At 41.2% G+C, this 21,084-nt stretch overlaps 2 protein-coding genes across 11 annotated transcripts in view; one reads left to right on the top strand and one right to left on the bottom strand.

Annotated features, from left to right (window-relative positions):
* Positions 1–21,084, bottom strand: part of BLNK (B cell linker) — a 153,569-nt gene that overhangs the window by 124,056 nt on the left and 8,429 nt on the right. The gene's annotated exons all lie outside the window — the stretch shown is intronic.
* The window catches only part of DNTT (DNA nucleotidylexotransferase), a 212,132-nt gene continuing 191,994 nt past the window's right edge, over positions 947–21,084 (top strand). For both annotated transcript variants that reach the window (XM_039482983.1, XM_039482981.1), the window contains exon 1: positions 947–1,502. The gene's annotated coding sequence lies outside the window, so the exon portion shown is untranslated. The remainder of the gene's footprint in view (positions 1,503–21,084) is intronic.

The raw sequence follows: 21,084 nt of genomic DNA, 5'->3' as shown, positions 1-21,084 counted from the left end.
TGTCTGCTCTTGCCTCTCACTGCAAGTAGCTCCAGCCAGGTTCTTCTATCTAGTGTGGCCAGAAAGTAGACACGCCAAACCCATGAAAAAAAACCCCAGAAATTGGGCTTGTTTTTGGCTTAATTGGCTTGTGAGTTGCTTGCTGGCTAGTTTTTGCCTTTTTGCTTGTACCTTTTTTATCACCTCCCAGCAAGCAGGGGGCAAGCAAGGGAGAGAGTCAGGGGTGCACAACAGGCCCACCACAGTCCCAGACTGTACGCTGGGGGGAATCTAGTCACAGAGAGTGTTGGGGTTCTTAGGGATTAGCTTGTTTTGGCCTTGTTTTGAAATGGGATTAGTTTGATTTTTGGCTTATTGTGAAAGTCAAGGTGCTTATTTATTGTCTGAAAGATGGCAACTGAGCTAGAAAGGTTTTGCTTCAGTCCTCTCTGACCCTGCATGCCTACAAGGGTGTCTCTGTGACACCAAATCCCCCAAATAAGCTGAGCAGGTTCTCTTTTATCTGCTTCCAAACCCATCACCTGGGCAGGCACCTGCAAAGGCACTGGTAGACTGAGTCCACCTCCCTTAAAGGGTCAGCCCACCCTGAGACACCCTCCTATACCACAAACACTTGCTGTAGCCATGTGTACATGGGTGGGGGAACTGCGGGTGCTATGGGTGTTGCTGCACCCCCTGACTTGAAGTGGTTTCCATCATATACAGGGTTTACAATTTGGTTCGATGGCTCTTGGCCCCCCACATGTGTAGTAGAGTGTGATGGGGCACTGATGTTGAAATGGTTAATGTGGGCCTGAGCGGCTAATTGACACATCTGTTTGCACCCAGAGGAGGACCAGGCCCAATTAATGATGAGTCCCAGCTGGGGGAAGAGCTAGGCAGTTTCTATGAAGGGAGGAAACTGAGGGTAGAAGGAGGCTGCAGGGTGAGAAGGAAAAGAGTCTTTCTAGTCTTTTACTGGATAATAACAAAGGAACTGGGGGAGGAGTTTATACCCTAGTTATGATTTAAGATGGTAGCAGAAAATTTCTGAAGTGGGCCGGAGGGAAGGCTGATAGGCAGACTGTAGTTGTGAGGATCCAGACTAGGAGCAAGTCTCCTGAGAGTTAGTGTTCTTCAGTAGAATGGAGAGACAGGGAGGCCTCAGGATAGACTAAAAACCTAAGCCTAAGCTTGAGCCTGAGGAAGGGGCCACAGTTGCTTTTAATGTTTTTTTAAATGACTCCAGAAAGACTCTCTAGGGTCACTATTCTGACAGGGAGGTAGAACAGAAGAGGAGCCCCGGAGGGGCAGAAGATGTCATATTGATGACCAGTGTCAAGTGGGGTACTGTTTGAGTGGGATACTGTTACCTTTAAAGGGGAAAGACTTTAAAGCGATCTGGCTGGAGGTCTCAGTCACATGAAGAGAGACCACCACAGGTCTGAAGCTGTTATCATCAAGGGGTACTGATGAGGAAAGAAATGCTGTGCCATGCCCAACTGTGAAGGGGTTTGCCTTAGGTGAGTGCACTCGCATTGAATCTAAATTGGTCTAACTTGCATGCTGAGGTGCCAGAGGAAAACAAAAGTGGTGGTTATAGATAACAGCTGCTCCTGCTCCCACTGACTCTGCGAGCACCATTGTGAACTGCAGTGCCTCGTTTTAAGAAGCCATGTGCACCACTCTGCAGCCAAGTGCTCCTCTGTGTTCCTTGAGCACTAATGTTTTGCATTTTGCTCTCGTGGGGGAGGCTGACATGATAACAGGATATAGCACAGTATGAATCAATTCTCGTCAATGACTGATGAGACAGACTGACTCTGGTACTTGCGGGAAACTATGTCAAGGTCCTCCTCAAACCCTGCTACATAAGGCAAACTGTTTAATACAGAGGTCCTGCAATGATCCCAGTCCAGTAAGAGCAGTCCGATCAACCTCATAACATCCTAGAAAATGAGGATTTCAGTCACCCCTTAACACAGTGAGTGAGCCCTTGCTGGCCAAGGGCCTGGGAACCATACAAAAATACTCCCTGCTGACGCTACTTGCAAAAACAGCTGCTTTATGCTATCCTGCATCTGGATGAAAATAATAAGAAATCCATGCTGGGAAATAGCTAAGTAGGAAAAAATTGTGTATATGGGTGTGAGAACTGTCTCATTTCCCAAACCGAATATGCCATAAATCATTAGCTATCTTAAAAACACAACAAAAGTCTTAAATCCAAAATCCATGTATTACAATTCACTTAATCTTTATGGCTCCAGTTCTGCACATTTCTTAAGCGTGTGCATAGTTACATAATATGAGTAATCCCAGCTTTAAGCAATGGGACTACAAGTGCTTAAAGTTAAGCATATGCTTCGGTGGCCTTGCTGATTCAGGGCTTAAAATGGTGGATCTTTAGGTACCTGATAGTGCCAGTCATTCTAATGATCTGTCTTTTTTGTTGTGAGCTGCTCACCCTCCTTAATTAGACTAACAATTTTATTTGCACAACTCCTCTCAAATCCACTGAGGTATTTAAGTTTGGAAAGCACAGTTGCAGTTTCTGAGATAAAATTGTCATGCCTCCATTAATGTTATGTTAATTTTAGTAATACTATATTATACTAATTGGTTATGGTGAAATAGCCCTCACATCCACTCCAATCTTTCACCAGGGCTGTCCACAAAGTCATCTTAAGTAACATCATCATAAAAATGCTGTGTGTGTGTGTCTCTAGGTTTATTGCAAGAGCACATTTCCTTTCCTTGGGCCACATTGAATTTGCCAAATAGTATGCAACATGGCATAGTGTTTGATGATTGCTGTGACCCTATTACTCAGACAGAGGTCTTCTGGGTGCTCACAAGCTCAGCAGGATCAGGTCTCATTAGAGATGATGATCAAGGTAAAAGTAGATTGTTACCAAATTCATTGAAACTTTGACTCTCTCCTATCTAAGTCAGTGCTGAACCAACACCTAAGCCTCATTTTAAGGTGCAATAAGAGATATTGTTTTGAGATGCAAAATCAAAAGTCTTGTCCAATTGAAGATCTGCCTCCCTCCAAATACTCCCAAAGTATGTTTTAGTTTGGGTAACTGCATTATGTTTACTTAAATTCCATCTGCACTACCAATTGATTAGAATAGTATTCTTCTCTTCATCCCTAGACTGTTGTTTAGCATAGCAATGCAATGTTAAAAAGACTCTGCATTCTGTCCATCTAGTATTATTACTATTTAACACTATCTTGTGGTGGCCCCCGGAGGCCAACCAGGCCAGCATCCTAGAGGCTGCATTTCAATGATGGGTGAAGCAATTCCTGCAAATAGGTAGGTTTTAAAAATACTTTTGAATTCTTCCAAATGGAAGGAGCTATACATGGAAGCAACTGTATTTATTATGTGGAGGTGAAATGAAGAGCCTATTGTAAAGCATACATGCAAGAAACCAATTGCTGAGAGAACCTGAACTTCGATTCTTGTGTAGTTAAGAGGCTAATTGGCCAGTGTGTGCATGCAGTACTATTTTTGTTTTCAATACAAATATAAAAGCATCATGTGGCTTCCTCCAGTTTACAGTTACACAAGTGTGACTGGTAGGGAGCCATTCTGTTCTAGATGATTGTCTACCATGTAATGGTGGTTTTCTTCTAAATGTCCCCTTTTTGTTCCCCTTTTCCTTACATTAAAAGCAGTCTGTTAATAGTGCATTTGTTGTTTTTGCCATTTTTGGATATTATTGGATTTCCTTTCATGCTTAAAGCTTTAATTAAAATCACCTCTAGACATGGGTGGCAAGTTTGTAGAAATTTTGGTGGTGCCCAGAACCCGCCCCCCCCCAACTCCGCCCCCACCTGCCTAAGGCTCTGGGAGGGGTTGGGGGGGAGGTCTGGGGTGCAGGTCCTGGGCTGGGGATTAGGGTGCAGGAGGGGTGCAGGGTACAAGCTTTGGGATGGAGTTTGGGTGCTGGGTGCAGGCTCCGGGCTGGGGCAGGGGGTGGGTGTGCAGGAGGGGGTGAGGGGTGCAGGCTTTGGGACGGAGTTGGGGTGCAGGCTCTGGGCTGGGGGTGGGGGGGTAGGAAGGGGTGAAGGGTGCAGGCTCTGGGAGGGAGGATGGGGTGGGCTGGGGTGGGGGGGTAAGGGGAGGGGGTGCATGCTCTGGGATGGAGTTTGGGGATAGGAGGGAGTGCAGGGGTGAGGGCTGTGGGGCTGAGGATGAGAGATTCATGATGTGAGGGGGCTCAGGGCTGGGGCAGAGGATTAGGGCTCTGGCTGGGGATGAGGGGTTTGGGGCGTTGGAGAGGCTCAGGGCTAGGGCGGAAGGGCAGGGTAAGGGCAGCCTGCCTTGCTGTTAGCGGCGGGGGGCACTAGGACCCTGGGGCAGCAGACAGCAGTTCTGCCGGGAGCCGTTCTGCTCCGGCAGCACAAGCAGGCAGGGGAGAGGTGTCATGCTGCTTTCTGTCAGGCAGGGATGTGGCGGGGTGATGGGGGGGAGGCCCGCGGGGGCTGGGGCCCGATCCAGGCAGGGCCGGGGGAGAGACCCAGCTCCAAATATTGCTGGAGCAGGGCCCCCAGCCCGGAATATTCCTGGTGCTCAAGCACCGCAAACATATATAACCTGCCGCCTATGCCGCTAGACCAGTATGTCCCATGTGATAACTGATGTGTAATGTCAGTATAACATGTCTGAGGTGGCTGCTGCTGCTGATGGATGACAGATTGTTATAGAAAAAACTGCAGGGGAAGAAAGTTCATTTGGGAGGCTGGGTTTCTCTTTGCTTTAGTTACAGTGAAATAAAAGGCAATGCCAGTTAGACAGAAAGAAGAGAGAGAAGAGAAAAGTTGGAAGCTTTGAACCTACCTCTCTTTCACCTGTGAACAGTATAACCATTCGTCCGCTCCATGTAGAGTTATTATTTATTGTATGCATTGTGGTAGGTCAATACTGTACACTAAGCCCAGGTTCTGACTCAGGTTTGAGTTTTTTTAATATCCTTCTGCCTTTGTGATCAGATTATATCAATTACCAAGTACAGACTGTAGAGTGAAAGAAATAGTAGAATACAATTTTAAATGATCTAAAACTGTGGTTCTCAACCAGGAGAACATTTACCCTTGGGGGTACTCAGAGGTCTTCCAGGGGGTACATCAACTCATCTAGATATTTGCTTAGTTTTACAACAGGCTACATAAAAACTACTAGTGAAGTCAGTATGAACTAAAATTTCATACAGACAGTGAGTTGCTTATACTGGCTTATATACTGTATACTGAAATGTAAGTACGATATTTATATTCCAATTGATTTATTTTATAATTATACGGTAAAAATGAGAAAGGGAGCCATTTTCCAGTAAAAGTGTGCTGTGAGACTTTTTTGTGTTATGTTTGATTTCTTAAGCAAGTAGTTTTTAAGTGAGGTGAAACTTGGGGTACACAAGGAAAATCAGACTCCTGAAAGGAATACAGTAGTCTGGAAAGGTTGAGAGACACTGATCTAAAATAACTTTCTATATATCAGTTAGAAGATCTGATCTCTTTCCAAACATCAGGGATAGCAACTAACATTATATAAGGAACCTCACCTCTCCAGTGAGATACAGCTTCAGATTTCTAGCCCTGGCAGTTCATGGGGTATTGGAAGTTAAATCTCTTAGTTGTTCTGGGTTGAACAGTGTCAGCCATGGGCTTTGAAACAGTATAATTCTAAATCTGTTTTTATATTATTTGTTTGGCAGGGGTGGGGGTCATGGGGAAGGCATGTTCTTTTCATGGCTCTTGCTCACTGTTGAAAAGCTGGTTAAGATTTTGGAATGTTGCAAGATGATCCAGCTGAGATGCATTAATGAGCAAAGTGCAAGAGAAGAGGTCAAAGTTGCATAAGCAAATGTTCCACACACTAGTAGTTTTGGGGAATTCACATAGTTGCAAATGTAAAGAAACATTTTCCATGGGTACAATGTACATGTGTGATAAGATTTATTCTATTTATACTGTGATCATCACTATGGTATCTGAATGCCTGTAAATAAATTTATTTGAGCACAAAAGAGACTATTTGCATGTTTGTCTTAAATTATTTTCACAGTCTCAGCTGATTTTGTGCTTGGGGGTAATGCTACTTGACTTTTCTAGGACAAATAATCAACATTTTGGTTATTTTCAGAACAGCAACTACTGTGCAATATAATGCATAGTGAATATTTAAAGTTCTGTTATGTATACAATGGGTGCTATTAGAATCCTAATATTTTTCAGGCAATTAAAAGTACAGCGTGAATGCCACAGTAGCATTATCTACTTCCAAAGGCAAAGTAAAGATTTTAATGACCACTGCATACTAATATCAAATATACACTCCTCGTTCCAAATGATTTGGTGTATTCAATAAAACAAATAGGCAATAATAGAAAATTAGATTGGATTCTATGTAATATTCATCCTGAAAGACTGGATAAACATATTTATAAAACAGAGAAGGGCTAGAAAGGTAATCATGTTATAGACCTAGATAAGGGTGAGCTAATCAAATGTTAATAAATATTGACCATGTGTGTATGTTATGTTAAGTCTGCATAAGAATTTTCATACGCAGCCATGGCTATCAACTTGAACACAATCTAAGCAATCACCAGGGAAAAAATGTTAATTGGAGGAGTCCACTCAATTTTAATTAGAGCCATTCCCTTACTGAATTAGTTAATAGATTATTAAATATTAAGTACATACACATACATTTCCTTCCTCATTAGTGGCTTCTAGCCACTAGCAATGATTTCATCGCTTTACCTATAGCGTTTCACTCCTTCAGAGCTTAACTATAAATGTCAGCTTTTCTTGTGTTACTGCTTTAAAGAGCAATAAAAAGATTAGGAATTAAACCAAACTCTTAAATGAGCTGTACTGATAATAGAAATAGACACTAATTGTTAAATTACATTTTTTAAAATCTTCATTCAATTATAATTTCTAAAGAAAAAGTTAGCCATTTCACTCCTGGTTAAACAAAATGTATTTGCAAACTCCTCCTTATAAATGATTGAAAGAACCCATAGTGGCATGGTCATGGCATATAAAGCTAAACAAATCAAATAAGACTCTACTTAAAGAACACACAGAATCACAGAATTGTAGGACTGAATGGGACCACAAGAGGTCTTCTAGTCCCTTCCCTGCACTCTTGGCAGGACTGAGTATTATCTGTCACCCCGACAGGTGTTTTGTCTAACTTGCTCTTAAAAATCTCCAATGATGGAGATTCCATAACCTCCCTAGGCAATTTATTCCAGTGCTTAACCACCCTTTTTCCTAATGTCCAACCTAAACTGCCCTTGCTGCAATTTAAGCACATTGCTGCTTGTCCTATCCTCAGAGGTTAAAGAGAACAATTTTTCTCCCTCTTCTTTGTAACAATCTTTATATACTTGAAAACTGATATCAGGTCCCCACTCAGTGTTCTCTTCAGACTAAATCCCCCCCCTTTTTTTTTTCAAACTTCCCTCATAGGTCATGTTTTCTAGACTTTTTAAATAATTTTTGTTGCTCTTCTCTGGAGTTTCTCCAATTTGTCCACATCTTTCCTGAAATGTAGTGCCCAAAACTAGACTCAGTACTCCAGCTGAGGCCTCATCAGCGCAGAGTAGAATGGAAGAATTACTTCTCGTATCTTGTGTACAACCTTCCTGCTAATACATCCCAGAATGATGTGTTTTTTGCAACTGTTACATTATTCACTCATATTTAGCATGTGATCCACTTGCGATTTAGCTTGGGGAATCTCGGCTCAGATTAACAAGGACTGTTGCATGTCCACAACCCTTTTGTTGGAATGACAAACTAATTAATGAGCTTGCACTATCCAAGGAGATCTTGAGTAGTGTAAGATGGTATATTTCTGGGGTGCAAGGCTGGGGTCTGGGGTGAGTGGCTGGTGCCTCTCTCTGTACAATTCATGAGAGGCTCCAGGAGCATTTGTGCAATTTAGCTGGGTGTGGGGCTCCACATGCTGATGGCTGAGTGATCATAATGCCTGGAGAGGTTTTGCTGCTTGTCACTGGCATAACATTGTGTCAGACAGCCCAGACCGAAGAGTTAAGAGAGCACAGCAGTCCCACAGATCCCGGGGATCCAATCACACACACTTCCCCTTTTTACCTATAGAGGGAGCTAGTGAGTTTCTATACTTAGCAAGTCTCCTAGTTCTGTATGTACATCAACTTTTTCCAGATAATGTAAAGCAGGTAGAGCTAGTTGTTGGCTAAAGATTTTTTTTAATCTACCATCTGTACTTCTTTATTTAGATTTGTTTCTGAATTTGTATACATATATATTCTCTGTAGATTGCATGGTGGTTACTTCCGTTATTGTGATCAGACCCTGTTTTTGTATAAGCGGCTTTTAAGAAAGCTGTGTTGGAATGTTAAGGTTTTATTTAGCAGTAGGACAGTGCTAACATCACCCCAGAGCAGATGCAAGACTTTTTTTTTTTTTTTTTAAAGCCATGGGTCCTGTACTTTTGAAACTACCCTTGTCGCTCCAATGGGGAAAAGGATGTGGATTATGCACTATTACACACACAGATGGGACTTGAGCACACTTCCAAAGACAGACACAAGTTTGTTGTTGTTTTTTTTGTTTTTAAATGTCAAGACAAAATAACTGATATAACCCCAAGAAAAGCTTAAGAAACCTATTTAAAGGCTCCCTCCATGCAACTCCCATGGAGATTAATAAGTGGATACCTCTCTCAGATGTCTTTAGTGGAAGTTTTGTGGCTACTGAATTTAACATGCAAATCGAGACACTACAGGTTATGTTACCTACACAAAGTCCATGTTTCCTACATGTAGAAGCCATAGAAATGGGAATTTTGCACAGCTCTTGAAAGAGGCCTAAAATGAATGAAATGTTTCAAATTCTTATTCTTCTAAGCACTGGTTTTGTGAGCACTCAGAGAATTCTTTCCAGCATGCCTCTTTCCAAACTTTGCTAATGTGTAATGTGGTTTATTAGCAATGCAACTAGAACTTTAAGCCAGATGCCTTAACATTAAATTTTGAGTGTACAAACAGGACAGGCAATTGGGAAAGTCATTAATGACATATCTTGGCAGTTGTTTTTGTATGTGGTTACAATTATGTGGGCAAACTCCTTAAAGTCTATAAATATTAAATATTGATAAATATTTTAATAAACTCCTTGCAGCCAATTTGCAAGATTGTGGTGTTCTGCACAGTTTGATGACTGATTACAAAAGTCATTCTTTCCCCCCACATTGAAACTAATCAGTTACTAAGCTTATACTGATCTCTTACAGGTTCCTGTTCTGTGTGTGTCTGTCTGGCTTCATGCTTATTTAGAGCAGATGGTGTCATTTAGGAGAAAACAGGATGGTTTCATCTTACTAGGAGAAAATCCCTATTGTTTAGTAACTTAGTATTTATCAATCTTTGATTATTACTTTTTTTGTAAAATTTGTATTGCAGACTTTGTGGATTTTTCATTTCAGTTGTGCTAAACTTTAAGATAAACAAAAGGTCTGATTAGTGTAGAATATCAGGGTTGGAAGGGACCTCAGGAGGCCATCTAGCCCAACCCCCTGCTCAAAGCAGGACCAATCCCCAGACAGATTTTTGCCCCAGATTTCTAAATGGCCCCCCTCAAGGACTGAGCTCTCAATGCTGGCTTTAGCAGGCTCATGCTCAAACCACTGAGCTATCCCTCACCCCTTGAATGAAGTGTATGCTCAGATAACTGTGGTCCATATTCAAATCTTAGGCTATGAGTTGGTCCCCATAGGGAAATATACTGGCTTTATTATGCTGATATAACTATACTACTATAGTTATACTAGTTAGACTCCCCATCTGGACACTCTTATTCAGAACAACAGTGGCCTTTTTTGGCTAAGTTTATATTACTTTGTAGTTTGTAACTTTGTAGTGGCTTCAAAATCTATCCAGACACTCTATGGCTGCTCCCACAACAAATACTTTATCTCTGACCACAGATCCTTTCTGGGAAACCTTTTGATGTTGCCTTAATTCCTTTTGAGAAGTCACCAACTCTTGTTTTAGGCCTTATTTTAATTCCTTTTGGCCATCTTTGAGTTCTGTAAGCATCTCCATTATTTGTTTCATCGTGGTCCAACATGAATACCAGTTCATAATATATCTCATTGCAAACTGTATCCTCCTGTTTACATCATTATTGCCCTGTGATGTGGTATACAAACCCCACACTTGTTAACCAGGGGTTAATGGGAGTCTGAGACCAATTGGGCCACTGAGTTATATTTGGAGGGACTGTAGGCATAATTTTGTGATTAAAAACAGCTAACAAGGATCTGAACATTTATAAAGGAAGGAACAAGGCAGGGAGCAGACCCAGGAAAGTCTGGGAGTTCTCTCTTGAGCTAAAAGCAGAGCGAAACATGGTCCAAAGGAACATTTGGGACTGAAGCTTGAGGGGAAGCGCCTGCAGTAACTATGGGAAGCAGGTTAGGTTCCTCTGGGAGGTGTCACCGTGCCTCAGTGGGTCACATCTGAGGATGCCAAACTCAGGACAAACTACTGAGAAATAGGGCAAACTCACCACAAACTGGTGGTTATTCTATCAGATTACTTTTGTTACTGGCTTGGTGTAAACTTCTCTCACCACACTGGTTAATAAGAAGCCAAAGACGCAGTCTCCTTAGGCATTCCAGCCCTTGTCTCACCACCCTCTGCCACGCAGCACTGGCTTGTTGAGAGCTGTCTGAGTCTTCCAGAAGACAGTCCTGCATATTACGTTGCAGTGGTCTCTACAGGCCCATCTGCAAGACAGTTACACTAAGGATAGCTGCACTGTTTCTGGGAGCTCTGCGAAGTATTTGATTAGACAGGGGATTCTTGGCTTGGGATATACCACTTCATTCTCTCAATTTATTCTGATGCCATGTAACCACAATATTACTTCTTCTGGCTGCCTAAACTAGTACCTTGTCAGTGAGGTATGTATGTCTTATATGCTCACGTTGCTACCCTTACAAGCCACACTAATTACTTTTCCCCTTTGGGTTCTCAAAATGTGTCATCTAGTAGAAACTCAGTCTTTTTAAAGGGACACTGTCAACTTAAATTTTTGACTCATTTTAAAAGATAGATTTCCCGAAAGAGCAACTTCATATTAAACAATAATGTTAAGGCACTTCCTGCTTTCCTGTTTAGAAGTATTTTCTGTGTGGGCCTGAGAAGAACAAAACCAAGTATGCTCAGGCCCCGTCCCTCTGTGCACACTCCTGTTTGCTACTGGTTCATTTTTAGCTTCTGTCTCAGCTCTGCTGCTGCAGGAACTGGTATGCACAGCCTGTGGAAGGGTGTACACTGTCAACGAGATGGGACACCTGACTTCTAAGTGCTATGAAATATACAAAGTAAACAAACTGAGAAGATTTCCTTTAGTTAGTCATTTTGTGGTTACTTGAAAAAATACTGGGTACAACATTTTAAAATGAAAATGTAATTTTAATGTTGATCGAATCACTTACATTTAGTTCTGTTGTCACACATCTGCCTATAAAAACCCATACTGGTCCTGCAATTTGGTAATTTCCTAATGCAAACATACCATTATTACCTAGAAGTTGGAGAGTGTTCTACAAGGTAACTGATTTCCTGCCAAAGTAAATTGGGATCTGGATTTCTGAGCATTTGCTTTATCCGCTCATCCAGCAGATGGGTGGCATAGCCATTTCGTAACTGTCATCGTCCAAATGTAAATATTTAGCAAATTCTTCCATATCATTCCAGTTTATTTCTTCATTAGTCAAAAAGGATGAAATGTAACTTCCTTAAATGCTTCTGAAAAATCACCATTGGCTGACCAGACAGTCTACTGCATTCTGGCTGCTTTATGTCTCTAGTGATGAAAATGAACCATAAACCTGGCGTAACTGCCCATTTTAGCTGAATTTGTGTTGCCAGAACAGCACAAAGCAACCGGAATGTACCAGGTAATCTCACCCACTATTCCTCATAGCAAAGAAAGTGATTGGCAGAAAAGAGAAGCTGTCTTTCTCAAACTGCCCTATGGTTGGGTGAGAATTTTGTGGAATATTTGCTGACCTCCCAAAGCAGTTGCCCAATGGAACTGAAAACTTCCACATCAGTTCCTCAAATAACCTATCAGACAACATAACTCAGTGTGAGATGCTCTTGCTTTCCATCATTTGTTGTTTAAGATAACAAATATTGCATAGACAATAATAAAAATAAATGGAAAATGAAAAATATCTTTAGTCTCTTAAAAGACTTGCATTATTGGTTTTCTGTATTCCACTGCCTCTTCAAGCACAAAGAAAAAACAGGCAATTAGAAATATATAGCCTTGCACTGGAAGAAGCTTAGATTGATATAGGATGACTGAAATGATGATATTACAGGGACTAACAGGGAAAATTTCTGAAATGGGTAGAAGCTGGGGTGTGACAATAGAATAGTGATGAAAGTTTCTGGCTGAGGTTTCAAAAGTGACTAGTGATTTTGGACAATTCTGTTTTTGGGTGCCCAACCTGAGACATTTTAATATAGCCTGACTTTCAGAAAGGGATGAGCATCCAAGTGCCAAAAATAGAGGTGCCCCAAATCAAAAGTCACTCTTGGCATCTTCCTTTAATAGGTTCTGAGTTGGTGCATTCATATGACTAATGTTTTGTACTGTTAACCAGGCAAGAATGTCTGGGTAAAGAAATAAGGAGGAGTTGGTTCAAAACTGGAAATACTGAGAATGTGTGGGGCTTTTCCACTGTGGAGTTCAGTTCTCAGAAAGTTAAAGTTGGAATCTGTGACACCATGACCTTTAAAATTCCCGCCACTCCTCACAGTCCCTTGCACATTCCCTGAATTTGACACCTTCATAACTTGAAGGACTTTTAAAAATATTTTAATTTCCAACATGATCTAAAAAAGTATCCGTTAGCTTTAAGAACAAAGGATTCAGCTTCAAAGAATATTTCTTTAATCCATATTTAATGTAATTATGAATGATTTGACAGTTAGAATTTGCTTGGATTATTTTGTGTCAGATTTCAAGGACTGGAATGCAGACAAGCACTTCCCATAATTCACAGCCACTGCATAAGAATAAACAAAGTTAATGTTTAAACCATTTCTGGTAGCAATATTTAGAATAATAGCAGAAGTTTGTTGCTGTCACAGTAAAAATTAAGGTCCCAGTCCTTCTATGGATACTTCAGCATTGTCTCAGGATTTGTCGTTTCTGGATTGCATTGCAAGATTAGGGCATTAGGCAATGCACTAAATAGCTACTTGGGATATTTGCAAATATCTAGCAGGAAAATAAATCAAAATAATACCTGATACAATTTCAATCTCTAATTAAAATGTTATGGGCTTTTGGCACTAATAATGCTTGAGTTGTATGTTAACCTATTTTATTGATAATCTTAAGAATTAGGTTAATTTTCTGCCATCAGTTTATTACTGTGTTCTAGAATGGCACAGTTTAATGGTGTGTAAGTTGATGGTATTGTAGGTTATGTGCTGAAATCTATCTTCTGTTTCTGCCTTTTGGAGAAGAATGAAGATTAATATGCAGTTTACTCTTGTACACATTCCTTATGCTTTGTTGAAGAAATATGAATATGTATTGCCCTTTCTCCCTCTTATTTAATTGAAGATGATTGATGGTAGCAAATGCATTCAGCTATAAAATGTTTTCCTTTTAACCCAGGCCCTAAAATCACTTTAAAAATCATTCTCCATGCTTCAGTTACAGTATAGTACAACATGTTGCTTTTTTCCTGATTACGTTTCTCCAGTCACTTCCCTCTTTCTGAACTGATCATGAGAGTGCATGTTACTGCTTTCAGAACTGGGTTCATGTTTGGCTGGAAACAGTAAAAATGTCTCACTTAATGGATATTGATATTCCAAGGTGACCTGAAAAACTTTTAAAATATATAAACAAAGATGCCAATCCTCAACGGAATATAGGTGTAGATTTAAACACTTCACCATTTACATCCTCAGCCGGTGTAAATCTGTGTAGCTCCACTGAGGATCAGGATCATAATTTCCTCTACCTCCAACATTTCCCATGCTGATAGTCCAGAGAGCTATGCTACAGTTGTCCTTAGTATCTCCTACTGAACATCAGGAATGCAGCACTCTGCTCTGTTAGGTATAACTCATGTTGGCCATTGCTACAGAAGAAACACTGACATTGAAGCCTGAAAGATTTAATAAATCATTCAGTTAATGGCTAACAACTGTGCAAGATTGTCATGTCTTATTTTCCACTTGTGTTGTCTATTTTTAACCAACCTTTTTAAACTAACCCCTTCCCTTTGTCTTACCCTTGCACATTAGTTGTCAGAGTAAAGTTAACGAATCTATTAAAAGGGTTAACATTTGAAACAAGTTACCCTCAAAGACTGGAACCACCAATGGGATGAGCCACCAGCAGGAGAGTCGTGGGTGGTGGTGATGGTTGGGGGGAGTGAAGAGAAGGCGATGACTGGACAGCATGCCCAAGGGAAAAAAGCACCAAGTGGCTGGGCAGCATTTCCAGAGACACATGTGTAAGTTGGAGGAGGCGGAGAGAGGACCAAGCCATGGGGAAGCATGTGCAGAGAGGGGATCTAGGTGGCAGTGGAATGTGCATGGGAGCCACGAGAGAGCAACATAACAGTGAAATGAACAGACTTTCTTCCAGCAGAACTTCATCCATCACATTATGAAGCCAAAGATAAATAAATGCTTTTTTAATGATATTTTTCCATGTGCACAACTGCTGCAGTTGCCACTGGGAAATTGTGCAATTGCAAAAGGGAGGACAGATGAGTCCATCAGACAATCTCTATTCAGATATGGTCAATGTTATAGGAAAAGCCGGAATACCCTTGAAATGTAGCAAAGAAGATTTTTGAGTTTACCTTATGCACTATAACCTTTTGATCAAGAAAAGAACTAGTAAATAATATGGGCTGAAAAATGTGGTTTGCAACATTTTAAGTACTTGACAAGGCAATCTGAGAAAACAGCTCACTAGTAAAAACTGGAGCTAGTGTGATAACTGTGGGCTATTATGACCTGTTAGTTATCTTTAGCCCTTCTTTGCTCGCATCTGGGTGCAGCCTTCATTCAGTGGTAAAATTGATACATGGTGGTATTTGACACATGAGGAAGCACTGGAAGAGTTTTTGTCTAATGTATCAGGGGTATTCAGTCACAGCTGAGTGGTTAGCATGCCTCTTGTTCTTTTGTTAAGATAGTACCCTCCCTATAACTGTTTTCTCAAGCTCAGGTGGGGCACTCAGGATCTAGATTCTGTTTCCAGTACTGAACACTCGGGACTAAATGTTCAGGTCCAGCTGAACTGTGCTTGACATGTGAGCTGGGAGTGGGGGTATGTTTCTCAACTCCATAGCCCTGGCCCAAGTTATAGCCGCCTCAGGGCCACAGTAATTTACATTCCAGCTGTCATTGGCTCCAAAGCCATTCTAGCAGCTGGGATCATTGAGGAACATACTTTATTGAGAACTGGGGGGAGGGGGCAGGATGTAAAGCAAGAATGGTTCTATGCCACCTTGGGATTCCACTTATGCAAAGGGAATCATCAGAGCTGAATTCACCAGCTTTCCAGCTGCTCTGTCCTGCCAGAGAAGCACAAAGGAGCCATAATGGGGCCAAGGATCTAGCCTTTAAAATTTATTTTTCAAAAAGTAAATGCAGGTGTATAATTAAAGTAGTCAATAGCCCAAACAACTCAAGTTCTAAATACCCCATCCAAAACAGCCTCAAAAGAGAAACATGTGATAGTATTTAATGTGAAACACGTCCAGAATCAATATAATCTTTGTTTGTTTCCGGTTTTCTAGCCTATCTGTAGTAAATATCTACTTTATTGTGACAATAGTAGCACCTTAAATCAATTTACTTTAGAATGCAGTTATTAAACCCAACTCACAATTCTGAGATCCCTACTTCTTTTTCAACCCCTCACTTGAAAATCAACATTACATTAGAAAACAGCACCAGAGAGGCTAAGCATTCTAAGAGAACTGAAAAGCAGAGCATAATGCAGCAAATACTGAGCCATTAAATACCAATGGGAGAGAAAATATAATACACCCTGTGCAATTCAGCTGTTGCTAAATGCTGGTCTGCACATTAGCACCAGATTAGTATCATTTGGATGTGATGTGCATGTGGAATAACAATAACAAATATAATGCCAGTGGTAATAAAGAAAAGTAAACTGCACAGTGTTCTTTCATTCTAATGTACCATATGTTGTTATATTACAATTTCACAGAAGTGTAAGGGCAGTTTTATTTCTAAATTTCTTAAAAATCCATTTAATATTGTTTCCTATAAAGAGAAGTCTGAAATTTAGTATGTGTTTGTAGAATAGAAATGAGTATTGCTATAAAAATGATTCTTGTTACTACTTAAAACCAAGATGGGTGAAAAATGTTCAAAGAAGTAAACATATCTGATGAATCTGAATGTCAATTGTACTACTAAATTCCCTGTCTGAAACCAGAAGAAATTGATTTAAGAGGTTGTGGCCACTTTATAGCATGTTATGTGATTATATTGAAAAAAACAGTAACAGAAAATTTGGAAATGGCAGAGGTGCTTAAAAACTTCTTTGTTTTAGTTTTCACCAAGAAGGCTGGATGAAATGCATCCTAGAATACTCAAGAAGCTGACTGATGAGATGTCTGAGCCATTAGCAATTATCTTTGAAAAGTTATGGAAGACGGGAGACAAAAGGCAAATATAGTGCCCATCTATAAAAAGGGAAATAAGGACAACCCAGAGATTTACAGACCAGCCAGCTTAACTTCTGTACCTGGAAAGATAATGGAGAAAATAATCAAGCAATTTGCAAACATCTAGAAGATAAGGCGATAAGTAACAGTCAGCATGGATTTATCAAGAACAAATCACGTCAAACTAACCTGATAGCTTTCTTTGATAGGGTAACAAGCCTTGAGGATGGGGGAAAGTGGTAGATGTGGTATATCTTGACTTTAGTAAGGCTTTTGATACTATCTTGTATGACCTTCTCATAAACAAACTACGGAAATACAACCTAGATGGAGCTACTATAAGGTGGGTGCATAACAGGTTGGAAAATCATTCCCAGAGAGTAATCATCAGTGGTTCACAGTCATGCAGGAAGGGCATAACAAGTGGGGTACAACAGAGATCGGTTCTGGGTCCGGTTCTGTTCAATATCTTCAATGATTTAGGTAATGGCATAGAGAGTACATTTATAAAGTTTGCAGACAATACCAAGCTGGGAGGGGTTGCAAGTGCTTTGTAGGATAGGATTAAAATTCAAAATGATCTGGAGAAACGGTTTGAAGTAAATAGGATGAAATTCAATAAGGAAAAATGCAAAGTACTCCACTTAAGAAGGAACAGTATGTTGCACACATACAAAATGGAAATAACTGCCTAGGAAGGAGTACTGCGGAAAGGGATCTGGGGTCATAGTGGATCACAAGCTAAATGAGTCAACAGTGTAACACTGTTGCAAAAAAAAGCAAACATCATTCTGGGGGTGTATTAGCAGTAGTATTGTAAGCAAGACATGAAGTAATTTTTTTGCTGTACTCCGTGCTGATTAGGCTTCAACTGGAGTATTGTGTCCAGTTCTGGGTGCCACATTTCAGGAAAGATGTGGACAAATTGGAGAAACTCCAGAGAAGAGCAACAAAAATGAGTAAAGGTCTAGAAAACATGACCTATGAGGTTTGTTTCTTCTAGAGAAGAGAAGACTAAGCAGGGGACATAACAGTTTTCAAGTACATAAAAAGTTGTCATGAGGAGGAGGGAGAAAAATTGTTCTTAACTTCTGAGGCTAGGACAAGAAGCAATGGGCTTAAATTGCAGCAAGGGCGGTTTAGGTTGCACATTAGGAAAAACTTCCTAACTGTCAGAGTGGTTAAGCACTGGAATAAATTGCCTAGGGTGGTTGTGGAATCTCCATCATTGTCCAAACTGCTCTTAAAAATCCCCAAACACCTGTCAGGGATGGTCTAGATATTACTTAGTCCTGCCTTGAGTACAGGGGACTGGACTAGATGACTTCTCGAGGTCCCTTCTAGTTCTATGATTGCATTTACAGCCAGACTTCTAGCATTCTAAACTTCAGATAGGCCTTGCCAGGTTCATTCAGCTCATTTTCAATTACAATGTAATATTTGAGATATGGCCTGAAATCAGGGGCGGCTCTAGAAAATAGGCTGCCCCAGGCAGCGCGGTGTGCTGCGCCGCCCTTCCTCGGTCCCGCGGCGGGTCCCCTCTTCCCGCGGCTCCGGTTGAGCTCCCGCGGCAGGTCCACGGGCCCGGGACAGCGGACCTGCCGCAGGCATGACTGCGGGAGCTCCACCGGAGCCGCGGGAACAGCGGACCTCCCGCGGGCACGGCTGCGGACGGTTCGCGGGTCCAGCGGCTCCGCTTGAGCTGCCGCAGTCATGCCTGTGGGAGGTCCAGCCGAGCCGCGGGATGAGCGCCCCCTCCGCAGTCATGCCTGCAGCAGGTCCGGTCGTCCGCGGCTCCTGTGGACCTCCCGCAGTCATGCCTGCGGCAGGTCCACCGGCCCAGCCTGCCGCCCCCTAGATTTGACCGCCCTAGGCAGCAGCTTGGTTTGCTGGTGCCTAGAGCCGCCCCTGCCTGAAATACACACTTTATTTTGTTACGTAATCATTTCCTACATCAATTCACAAACTTTTGAAGCTGAGCCCTTCTTCAAAAAAATTAAACCAATGATGATACCACTGAAACCCCACCATATTTGTTAAAGGCCTTCACATCTTGTATATCTTTCCCTTCTTTGGCGCAGATCTCTGTAATATGATATTACTGCTCCATTCCTGCATGCCTTGCATGTTGAAATTGTTAACGCTGACAGTTTGGCATCTAAGTCAGCACCCATTGCTCCATTCATTTCAGACATCAGCTATTATTTTAGGTTCCTTGCAAATTCAGGCAGACATCGTGTTATTGGTTACTCTGGTCAAAGTTTGAAATGAAATCTGATACTATGGAGAACAACCAACAAGTCTCACCATGGCCCCTTTGCTATTCCTTCATGCTCCAAAAGGAGGCATGCTATACATCTTGGGAAATGTTGCTTTACAATAAATTAGTGAATAAGTTGCTTTCTGCAGTAATTAGGTGGTGTATCTTCATGGAGGTGTATTAAGTTTGATAATTGGATGCATGAGTTATGATATTCAACAAGAGCTGAACAAAGAATCACAACAGGCCACTTGTGGCAGGCTGGCTTGCTTTATTTTGGGCAAGATTTCTCTGGCAGATTATTCGTCTTGTTCCCTGTTGCCTGCCTATAAGCTCTCACTGGCACTCCTATTTGCTTGAATACCTGCCTATCTAGCATGCTTCTTTCAGGCTCTATCTGCAGTTTCACAGATAATACTCCATACGCTGCAGTTCCAACCATACAACAGAGGGGTAGCACACCTCCTGTTTCTAAAGACTGCATGCAAGCAGTGCTTAGCATGCTGGATGAAAGAAAAATATATATTTAAGTCACAGTGAAGGCACCAATAAATGGTTGCCAGCCTCATCCTAACTCCTCTGACTTTAGATGAAGTCTGATGTCCAGAGATCCCTGATATACCTCACAGCAAAAATGAAAATTGAGGTCTGAATAGTGTTGACACATGGTCCCATGTGATGCAATTTATCTCAGAAAAAGCTATATCTGTCTTAATGCACACAAGTGCAATAGTTGAGTGTAATTTATCTTGTGTGTATGCCCCACCTGCTAGGTGGAATCACACCTGCTTGAGTGCTTTTTCTTGCTCTCTAGCCACTAGAGGCTGCATTTCTATAGTGCCTTTCAGCTGAGGAGCTTGAAGTAGTTTAAACATTCATTAAGGCTTCACAATCCCGTGTGTGTGGTAGGTAATATCCCTATTTTACAGACCGATAAATTGAGGCTCAAAGGTTAAGGGACTTGCCAAAGCTCACCGAGGAAGACGGTGACAGATCCAGGATGTAAGAATTCTGATTACTCATCACATATACTAACCACTAGATCAATAGCTGTTGTCACTATTAACAAGCTACTGTAAGCTATTGTACTTCATTTTTTACAGTATTGACATAATTCATTCTGTTTCAAGCATAATTTATTACGGGTTTCCTATCATGTTGACAGTGCTGTGGAACAATTCAATTAAAGAGCACATGAAAGCACTAAGAATCTTCTGTCAGGTGTGAGATCTGCCCCTCTTTTGTTGTATAGCAACATTAGAAATGCATGTTGCTAGTGGCACTCCACAGGACATTTCACATATTGCTATGTTTTCTACAATGCAGAATAAGGTAATCTTAAAACTGGGCAACTATTAAAAGTTTTAAAGAAAATACATAATGTGCATAACATGCTAGCAGATGTTCACTTTCACCCATTTCACTTTTGTTCCACTTTTGCTCATGGATGATCTTACAGAACTCACCCATGGTTCCTTTTTCTTTTTGTCACTTGTCCTATTAGTTTACCATTAACTTGTGAAAAGATTTCTCATGTCCCGTTCCACCAACGCTATGCAATGTGCATGTTTCTTTTTCTTGCTATGGATAAAATTCATTCGGGTGCAAAGAACCAACACAAGGCTTATGCGTCACTTAGATTCTACCCAACACTGTCACTCTTCAAGCAACAAAGACTGCAAACAGAACTCCTTTTACAATTTTGCTAATAATGCATGAGCTGGCCAAGACTCAGTCTCCCTTTCCCATAGCTGTATTAGCTCTGCAGTGCTAATAGAAACTGGTAATAACTTCTTGATCTTGCAGGGGATCTTTTATGTCCAGATGGAGTTAGTCCCAATCCCATTGGAGTCAGTGGCGCTGTACAGGGGTCCACTTATGCAGGTAATATTACAGGATCAGAGCCTTATCAGGAGAGTGATTAGCTATCACACCTAAGATACTGAGGAACAGGTTTCTAAGATAGGGCCATATAGACACAGTTTCTTTGCAGAGTAGAAATATACTTTAAATATATTTTTTTAGAAGCTTTCTCCCCATTTTCCACAAAAGGGCCTCATTTCTGTGTTTCAA

This window comes from Mauremys reevesii, linkage group 7 (assembly GCF_016161935.1).
Source record: "Mauremys reevesii isolate NIE-2019 linkage group 7, ASM1616193v1, whole genome shotgun sequence".
Taxonomy (NCBI): Eukaryota; Metazoa; Chordata; order Testudines; family Geoemydidae; genus Mauremys; species Mauremys reevesii.
This window is presented reverse-complemented; position numbering and strand designations above follow the sequence as displayed.